This window comes from Dermacentor silvarum, chromosome 2 (assembly GCF_013339745.2).
Source record: "Dermacentor silvarum isolate Dsil-2018 chromosome 2, BIME_Dsil_1.4, whole genome shotgun sequence".
Taxonomy (NCBI): domain Eukaryota; kingdom Metazoa; phylum Arthropoda; class Arachnida; order Ixodida; family Ixodidae; genus Dermacentor; species Dermacentor silvarum.
In genome coordinates this window covers 207,016,564-207,025,384 of record NC_051155.1, presented here as the reverse complement: position 1 = coordinate 207,025,384, position 8,821 = coordinate 207,016,564, and the positions used below count along the sequence as shown (strand labels likewise).

Genomic DNA, 8,821 nt, shown 5'->3' with positions numbered 1-8,821 from the left:
GATAATAATAATAATAATAATAATAATAATAATAATAATAATAATAATAATATTATTATTATTATTATTATTATTATTATTATTATTATTATTATTATTATTATTATTATTATTATTATTATTATTATTATTATTATTATTATTATTAATAACCAAATGAATAAAACAAAACAACTGATTTGGTTCGAATGCAACTACCGGATGGTGCGTCAGATACTCGGCTCGCAGCCAACGGCGCTGTTTCGTCGTCATCGTAACCCGTTTGGACTCCAAGGTGCAGCGGAGCGAATACTTTTCTTCGCAAGTAACCTGCCCACCCTTGCCCGTGACTCTCTATCGGTAGCAACGACCTCGATATACCTCGAGATCGAACAGGACGGCAAAGCTTCATAGAGTTTACTCTAACCGCTTCACAGCATCCAGCGGAACCAGTCACAACAACCATCCATCTTTGCTCCCAGCGATCGCAGGTCGCGTCGTGCTATCAAAAGACCAAGGGGCGCTCGACTCGTCGTCCGTCGCGCTTCTTAGCGCCACGCAACCACGCAAAATACACACACAGAGGCGCCCACATAAGCAAAAAGGTAAGAGCGCGCGCAAGCGCGCTCGGAGCTTCCTCCATGAAAAAAAAAAAAAAAAAAAAAAAAACGCAAGATCCATGCCTCTCGAACCGTCGCGCTCGTCTCTTCGCCGCATCTTTCAGCGGCACGCACAGGCACGCACGCACCTTGCCGCGCGTACCCCGGGTCCGCGTCCCCTTCCCACACCTCTGGCCGCTCCAGTGGACTCTCCCCGAAAACCGAGGCCAGCGCCGCCGCGGCCGCGTGCGGCGTCGGCGACGGCGGCTGGCGGCAAAACCGACGCGCGCTGCTCGCCGCCCAACCAGCGGTGCCGGCTTTTTCGGTCGGGAGTCGCGCGCTCCAACGCTCACTCGCTCGGGTCGCGCACTCGGCGCTGCGCCTCCGCCGGGAATGACGCGCAGCACCCGCGCCTCCTCGCGCGCCTCCCCTCATCGCCTCCTCCTCGGTTGCGCCGCCACAGAAGCATCTCGCTACTCCCACCGTAGCATCATCAGCAGCAGGAGCACCGGCGGCTGCACTCCTTGACACGTGAAGAGGTGCGCTGCGAGACACTTCGCCGCAGACGTCGCGCATCTCCGCTCAGCTGCGCGACGGAGGAGCGGGTTCTCTAAAACGTCGTTCTTCGCCACCGTTGGCGAAAGCAGCCGGTGGAGAGTTCCTACGGTGAACAACGGAAGAACGTTGGAGAGGAACCCGGAACTTGGCGATTGACTTCGGATGTGAACTGAAAGAACCCTCTTCGCGTTGGCTGGAAGAACTGTTCGCCGCTTGAACACTTCAAGAACGGAAGCGAAAGGACCGACTTTTGGACTCTCAAGTGCACAGTTCGGCTTGTACGGCAGGAAATTTTGACAGGGTCACCGACCAAGAAAACTTGGGCGAAGTTTGCGGAGGCTCATTGGTGTACTTCAGTAGAGATTCTCGGTTGATAAAAGTCAGAAGGAGCAGAGTGGGGAAGACGGTGTCGCTGAAACAATTTGGTAGTGGTTCTTGCTATCCGCTGGGTGCGTGTGGTTCTCCCTGCGCCGGGTACGACGATGGATGAGACCTGAGGTTCCGGTGAGCGATCACTTCTTGTCTACTTTCCGGCCAGAGGTGTTATCTCGGTGCAGGGAAAGGGGAAGGGAGGGAGGGGGAGGAGGAGGAGTGAAGTCGTACGTGACTGCACGTTTTCCTGCAGTTCTCGAGTTACGCCGAAATTTTCTTGATTTTTAAGGCGCAAGAGTATACACATTGTTAGCATTGTTAGTCGTCAATCTTCGAAATTGGATGCGTAAATTTAGGGGAGATGTACGAACGAAAACACCATTATTATAATGAGACAACCTTGTGTGCGTGTTATTTTTTTGTTATTTCCCGTCTTATATCCACAGAATAAAATGACGAACAGCCTTCAACGTGGGTAATTGTATTTTCGTAGTGTAATTGCAACGCACGCCATGCGTTTGCATGTGACGTGTCACGAGACAGTAAATGAGGAATGTAGCTGAAGTGGCAAATCTGTAATTAGCGGCTAAATTTAAGCTAATGAAACTTAAAGGTGACGGCGCCTTTAGACATGTTTTAGACATGTTTCACCAGGAAAACACCTACTTTGCTATGAGCGCGCATAGTAAAACAACCATTAAACTGCACGGCAGGCTGTTCTCTACCTTCTCAACGTTTCATAAAAAAGGAGCCGCTCTGCAGAAGCATTTTTATTCCAATAAGCAAAATTAAGCTACCTTCATAATAATCATCAAGCGATAACAAGTTGGTCAGCACTGTTCTAGTTTCCTACGTTTCTTATCACCTATGTATAATTCCTCTATAGGACAACACTGATAGCAAAATACGTGCAGCTGCATGAGCAGGTATTGGTATTGTATGGTATGGTATGCCTTATCTGATGGCGCATACCCATTGCGGTGAGCAGGTATTAAGCAGGGTTCTTCTTATTCTTCTTTGTGGTGTTTTACGTTCCAAAAGCAGTTCTGATTATGAGGCACGCCGTAGTGGAGGGTTCTGGATTAATTTTGACCACCTGAGGTTCTTTAACAGGCAAGCGCATAATTAGTATTTCATCGGTCACATTTTGTCTGATAACAAAATTTCTTATCATATGTCCTCTGTGCAGACACTGTGCAGGTATTATAACAAAACACCGAAACGCAGGCGTTTTCGCATTCCGCCTCCAACGGAATGCTGCCTCCGGGAGGCGAAGCCGAACGCGAAGTAAACAGGCCCAAATTGCGCAATCACTTGCTAATGAGAAATTGGTGCTGCAAAAGGCAATTACATCACACGCGTATTTCCTTAATGTGTTTTTTTTTCTTTTGATTTCAAACTGCTTCGGCAGAAGCACCTTGACGTGGGCAACTTGATTCCTTGTTGACATATAAGCTTTCGCAGTGCATTACACGAGAAAAAAACTGGGAAGACGGAGAAGAGGCTCGCGTTCGTTTTACTCTGTTTCCATCTTTGTCTACAGTGCTCTGCAAACGCTCATACCTCCTGCGACAACCTTATCCAGCTGCACGCATTTTCTCTCATGCTTCGGATTTTAGCAACAACGAGGGGCCCCTTATTCACAGAGTTATTATATCAGTAGGAATAGCAGGGAAATGTGGTCTTCGTAACTAAAAATAGCAGCCACTGCGGCGCAGGCCGGACACCGCACCTCACCTGTTCAAGCCATCGTTGTTCCTTTTTAGATGCGACAAAAACGTAAGTTTAGAAGCCATTTAAGTCAGTCATCGTACATTGCAGTCACACATTTGGAACGGAGTGGCACACTGTTTCGAAACGTAGTTGGCTGCAGCCGCGATCGAAAGTGGTTCCTGTAGCACCAGCACTGAAACACTCTATCTGACGTGAATATAATATAGCGTACGGATGATTTCAGAGTGTCTGCAGTATATCAATCTAGCGTCTGTACACCGGCGACGCTGCAATTTACGAGAGCCTCGCGTGTCGTGCTTCACTTGTTCGCCACTATGTCCGGCGAAACAGCAGCCCGTCTAGCGGAATTTGCCTTTCCATTAATTCTCGCCGACTTCGCGTGCCACGCCGCGCGTGCTGTGCACTCTGGGTACCAGAATGGGAACGCCGCTGCTCCTCCAGCGCGCCGTTAAAAACGCGCACGCGAACGAACAACCGCCACCGCTGTAAACACGGGGTGTATGTACACGCACTCGCGCGCACTCCATCGCCGGCCGAGCTCTTAAGTGGTCGACAGATGTTTCGGCCCGGCGGGAGCGCGAGCCGTCGACTCTCGGCGCAAGAGGCGTGGAGCCCCGCGATAAGACCTCCTTGATCTTCCAGCTTTTTGTCGGCACTGAAGCACCAGATTTCGCCCGTTCTGATTTTGCTTCTTTCCCGAACTAACAGGCGAGTGATTGCCGTACAACCTCATCGACGCTACTGTGCTATATTTAGCAGAGCTACGTATCAATGGCGGAATAACGATAGCAGCGGTTGTCCTCGGCGGGGAATTTGTGTGTCGACAGAAAACGTGTGCGTGTTTTTGCCATTTCGGCAAGAACGCGTGTCACGACATTTACCAATTCACAATCCCGTGTGATATCACTCGTTATCTAATGCGGAAGTTAATAGATTATGAGGTGTGTCGCTGCACAGATCGTCTGGCGTGACTCAGATTTCGATGTGTGAGTGATCTACAGAAACTGTGCAACCACTAACGACTTGTCACGTTACGCTCTTGGGAGAATGCGTGGCTTCCCTAGGACGCGGTAACCGGCCGTATGTGAACACAATGTCAGCTAGACGAGTTTGACTTGCTCTTTACCATAACAGTTCGCTGATCCCATTCCGCTCACCCCCCCCCCCTTTTTTTTTTTTAGAGTCTTAGTGCCAATGAGCTTCGCAGCAGTTACAATTAACTTAGCCAAATTTAAGAGCAACGGCGCCAAAAAAGACTGCCGACGTAAGCATAATTACCACAGCGTAGCGCCGCACCTATCTGCTCATTTATCGGGGTGTGATAGTCGTAATATGGTTTCCGGATAAAGAAACCATGTAGTTAGAACTAAACGTAGCACGATAATATTGTTGATAAACGTTACGGTTCAGTACACTACACCCTTATACATGCTTGCTCTGCGCCAAAGAAGTGAAACTCATACTCGCTGTCTCAGGCAAGGTTTACTTAGGCTCATGTAGATATAAAAGTGGCGCGACATCGAAAGAGCTCAGTGGAGGGGGGGAGGGGGGGGGGGGCGCAAAGTTTAGTGACAGCCGCCGCTGCACCTTCAGGTCAGGCAGTCTGTCTGCAGATGTAATAATTCTGCAGCCTGGGTCAGAAAGTTCCCACCCTTCATAAGCCTCATGCGCGCACACTTACGCACTTCCGCTCCTATGTCAAAACGTCCGGAGCCAATGAAACACGCTCACAGAATGATAAAATGAGAGCAGAGGTTTCTGCGTTGTTTGTACTTCTCGAATAAAAAAACCCTAAGCTCTCTGGCCAGGGTTAAGTTAAAAAATTAAAAGCGAGGCAATGCTTTTACGCAGACAAATAAGGAACGCAAGACGAGGAGACCGTGCGAAGGAAGCCATCAAGAAATCCCCCAAAGTCAAGTAAACGAGCGTGCATAGTGGGCTTTCTTTTTTTGACAAAAGAGTCACGTAGGCCGACGAGAGTTCTGGGCCAGGCTAAATTTAGACTTTACGGAGTAAGTCATCCTGTGTCTTACCTGTAGAAACCTACGACTGCGAGTGCTTTTACCTTTCAGATACTTCCTTCAAGTTTCTTTTTGTTCTTGGACTTCTCTACACATAAAAAAGAAAGAAAGAAAGTATACGCGACAGAACTAGAGCTAAGTTCTTTCTCAGAAATCTCATATATGAACATCGGTAACATACATCGATGATGGCGCATGATACCAGCTCGCCGCCTTTTATTTATAGTATTTTGTTCGCTGCTAATTAATTAAGCACACTTTCTAGGGTCGCAGGCATTGCAGACAACAGTGCGATGATAACACTAACTTCGAACGATAAACAAGTATAAAAAATATCACAAGGCGTTTTCCCCGTTTGTATCTGTTGTTCGCTTGTAGGAAAAGTTTCATTCGGAAGAGTGCGACTGCGACACCATGGCTAGGACAGATGCTTAAGAGGCAGCTATCGCTGGGGCCCAACTCCGATGCCGCCTATTCAAATACATGTAAAACGCAGAAATAATTTTCTGAGATGACCACTGGGTCGATTCTAATGCAATTTGTTGCATTTGAGAAAGAGAGTAAATTCCAGTGACTGTTGGAATCGGAAGTATGATTTAGGGCCTGAATTTGTTTATAAAATTTTTCAAATTTGGTAAGTTCTTTTTTACATACTAGTAACACGAAGTTTACAAATTTGTAGCTCTGCATCACGAACAGATAGCGCAGTTCTACAATCTGCATCCGCTAGAGCATCCAAAGCGGACAAATTTGATTTGTGAATTTGTGTCTTACATGAATTAGTTACAAGAGTTTTGCAAAAGTTGTACTCACACATTAGTGGTTCATTTGAGAGCCATGTATAATATACAACTTTTGTCCACTTTAGATGTACTATTAGGTGGAATTCACATAACTGTGATATCTGTTTTGATTGCAGAGTTACAGAGTTGTAAACATGATAGTTTCGTTTTCTGAAAATTTGCTATTTTTGCTAATTTTTATTAAAATCTTCACGGCCTAAATAAAGAGATTCGCAACAAACAGTCACTAGATTATATCTTTTTCTTCTAAGTGCAACAAACCTCATCAAATTTGGTTCAGTGGTTGACGAGAAAAACTATTTCTCCTTTCCCGTGTATTTAGATAGGCGCGCCCGAGCTAAAGCTTCCTCTTGAGGAATAAATGCGCAGAATGACAACATGAGAAGCCTATAAATGAGCGAGCGACACATAAGCTGCTACGGTAGTAACAAAATGACCTAATTAGTATCATTATGAAATATGTTCTTCCGTGCACTGAAAAAACATGTTGGGGAGTTGCGCAACCGCCCTACCACTCCCTCTCTTGATGTTAGAAAATCCGACCAAATGTGCTGGAAATCCGCCATGTTGTTTAACTGCGCTTTGTTTGCTCCTTTGAGTAAAATCAGAGAGAACGTGACCGCCCTGCGATTCAATCGTGGTAGACAACGTGGAGGCTTTGTAGTGCCTGGCGGAACTCGATCGACAGTATCGAGAAGAGCCTTCCAGGCCAGTGATCAGCACCAGTTCAACGTACGGAGAGGCGCGACCAATTTGTTGACTGCGCGGTAATGAGACGGCAAAGTGGACTATAGCGAGGAAGTTGTATATCCCGTAATTACTCCTAAAGAGCCCGCAGTGCATCTAAGGAACGTGCTTGAATGGAGACAGAGGAAAGCGATCAAGTACAGAGAGGTCCCCGGCCCGAAGCAGATTTATTAAGCCTGCTTTATACTCCGCACCAAATTAGGTGTAGAGAAATAGGGTTATCACTGGTCCCTGCTTGCGCATGAGATATGGGCATATCTTTGTGGCATGTTGATGCTCGTGGTGCTCGTCGATTCATGTAATGCCTAACTGGCTCTATGAGTCTGATTCAGGTCCAAAAAGAGCGCCCTCAGTGAACTAGCGATTTACAAGTTTCACCGAAGCAGTCAAGCAGCTCGCGGACCCACTGAGAGGGAAAATACTGAGAACCCAATGTACTGTTCCCGCTATTTCCCATCACGATCTGTGGAGTCAGCACGATAAAAGAAATGCCCATGTTCGTGAAGGCGCCGCATCTTAAACTGTACAAGAACCACAAGGCCCTGGAACAAGGTTTCCGTGCTCATGCTTTCATCTCGTCATAACTTCCTTCGGAGCGCTGTTCAGATTAGAAACACTGCTAGAAACAATGCCAATGTACCTTCGTGAGGCTAAAGTGCGCCTGCTGAAGACAGGTTGCGTTTGTCAAAACGTAGCCCCTGGGTTCGGCCCTCCCTGTTCGCGCACTGCTTCACACTTGAAATCTCCAACTTCCTATAAAGCCTTTCTCCCGCCTTGATTCGTTAAGCATAAAGTTCACTTTCAGCAGTAAACACCCCACTCGTCATCGTTCGTTCGCAAGAGTCGTGAACGACTCGTTTCGCACACAACTACACACGATGCACGTCTTCAAATCACTCGTCTTCTCGAAGGAAGTAAAACACACCTAACTCGTATACGCCAAACTGCTGAAGTGTGACGCACCTACGCGTACACATCAAACTTTTCACAGATGAGCTGCGGCAAAACCGAGACGTGAACAGACAAGTCGTTTTGGCAGCGTCGTCAGCAATATACCGCGATGCCCCACCAGGAACAACGCCGCGTCGCGGTATTCCCTGCATGAAATGGAGGGAAAAAAGTCAATAAAAGGCAGTCTAAGAAAGAGTTGAAGAGACTCGGCGGCGAATGACGGCGGTGTCTACGAGGAACAGCCGTTCCTAAATTCAGACGTACACCGTGTATGTCTCAAGCGTGCCGCTAAAACCAAGTGCAGCAGAGCGCTGGCGGTGAGCCGCTTTCCGTATAGTCCGTCTCCGTTGGCTGCGAGACGCCGGCGGTTCCGGCGAGCCGCATCCATTAACGCAGTGCGAGCGCGGAACTGCGCACTACGCTTCGCGAGTTTGCCGAGCTCTGAGCCGATCGAGCTAACAAAAATAAGAAGTATAGTACACACAAAAAATATAATAAATAATAATAAAGTGTGAAATGGGAGAAGGAAACCGCAGTGTGCCTTCATCGCTGTACAACTTTCTTCACTCGCCACGTCTCGACGCCCCGCGGCCGGCTGACTTCCATATCATTTTTTTCCCTTTTTCTTTTCGTTATGTCTCTGGTTTTTCTTGTAATTTCAGACCGCTGTTCTCTACTTAAACGCGGCATTTTCCTGTTCGTCGGTTCCGTTCGATACGGGAAAAAGTAGGTCGAATCAGCGTGCAATATTAAAATAGTGGACCCTAGCTACGCGGACGAAGAGCAAAAATTCAAGAGTGAAAATTTCGGCACCGCTGAAAACCGACGCGTATATATAGTCTCGACCGTGTCGAAGAAGGAAAACGAGAAAGAAAGGCGGAGAGCAACGCGAACGGGAGGAAAAAATGCGATATCAAGCGTATACGCGCGAGAACCGCAACGTTATACCTCCAGTACACTTTCGACTCTCTCAGTAGAGCGCCCATATCGTTTCCCGTTCGGTGTGCTGGTCAATTTTTATCAACTTTCATTGTTTGTTTGTTTTAGCATCTTTCGA

The 8,821-nt window shown here is 47.3% G+C and overlaps 1 protein-coding gene across 1 annotated transcript in view; it reads left to right on the top strand.

Annotated features, from left to right (window-relative positions):
• Nucleotides 1-878: 878 nt before the first annotated feature.
• Nucleotides 879-8,821, top strand: part of LOC119442491 (insulin-like growth factor-binding protein complex acid labile subunit) — a 156,572-nt gene continuing 148,629 nt past the window's right edge. The window contains exon 1 of the mRNA XM_037707392.2: nucleotides 879-1,640. The gene's annotated coding sequence lies outside the window, so the exon portion shown is untranslated. The remainder of the gene's footprint in view (nucleotides 1,641-8,821) is intronic.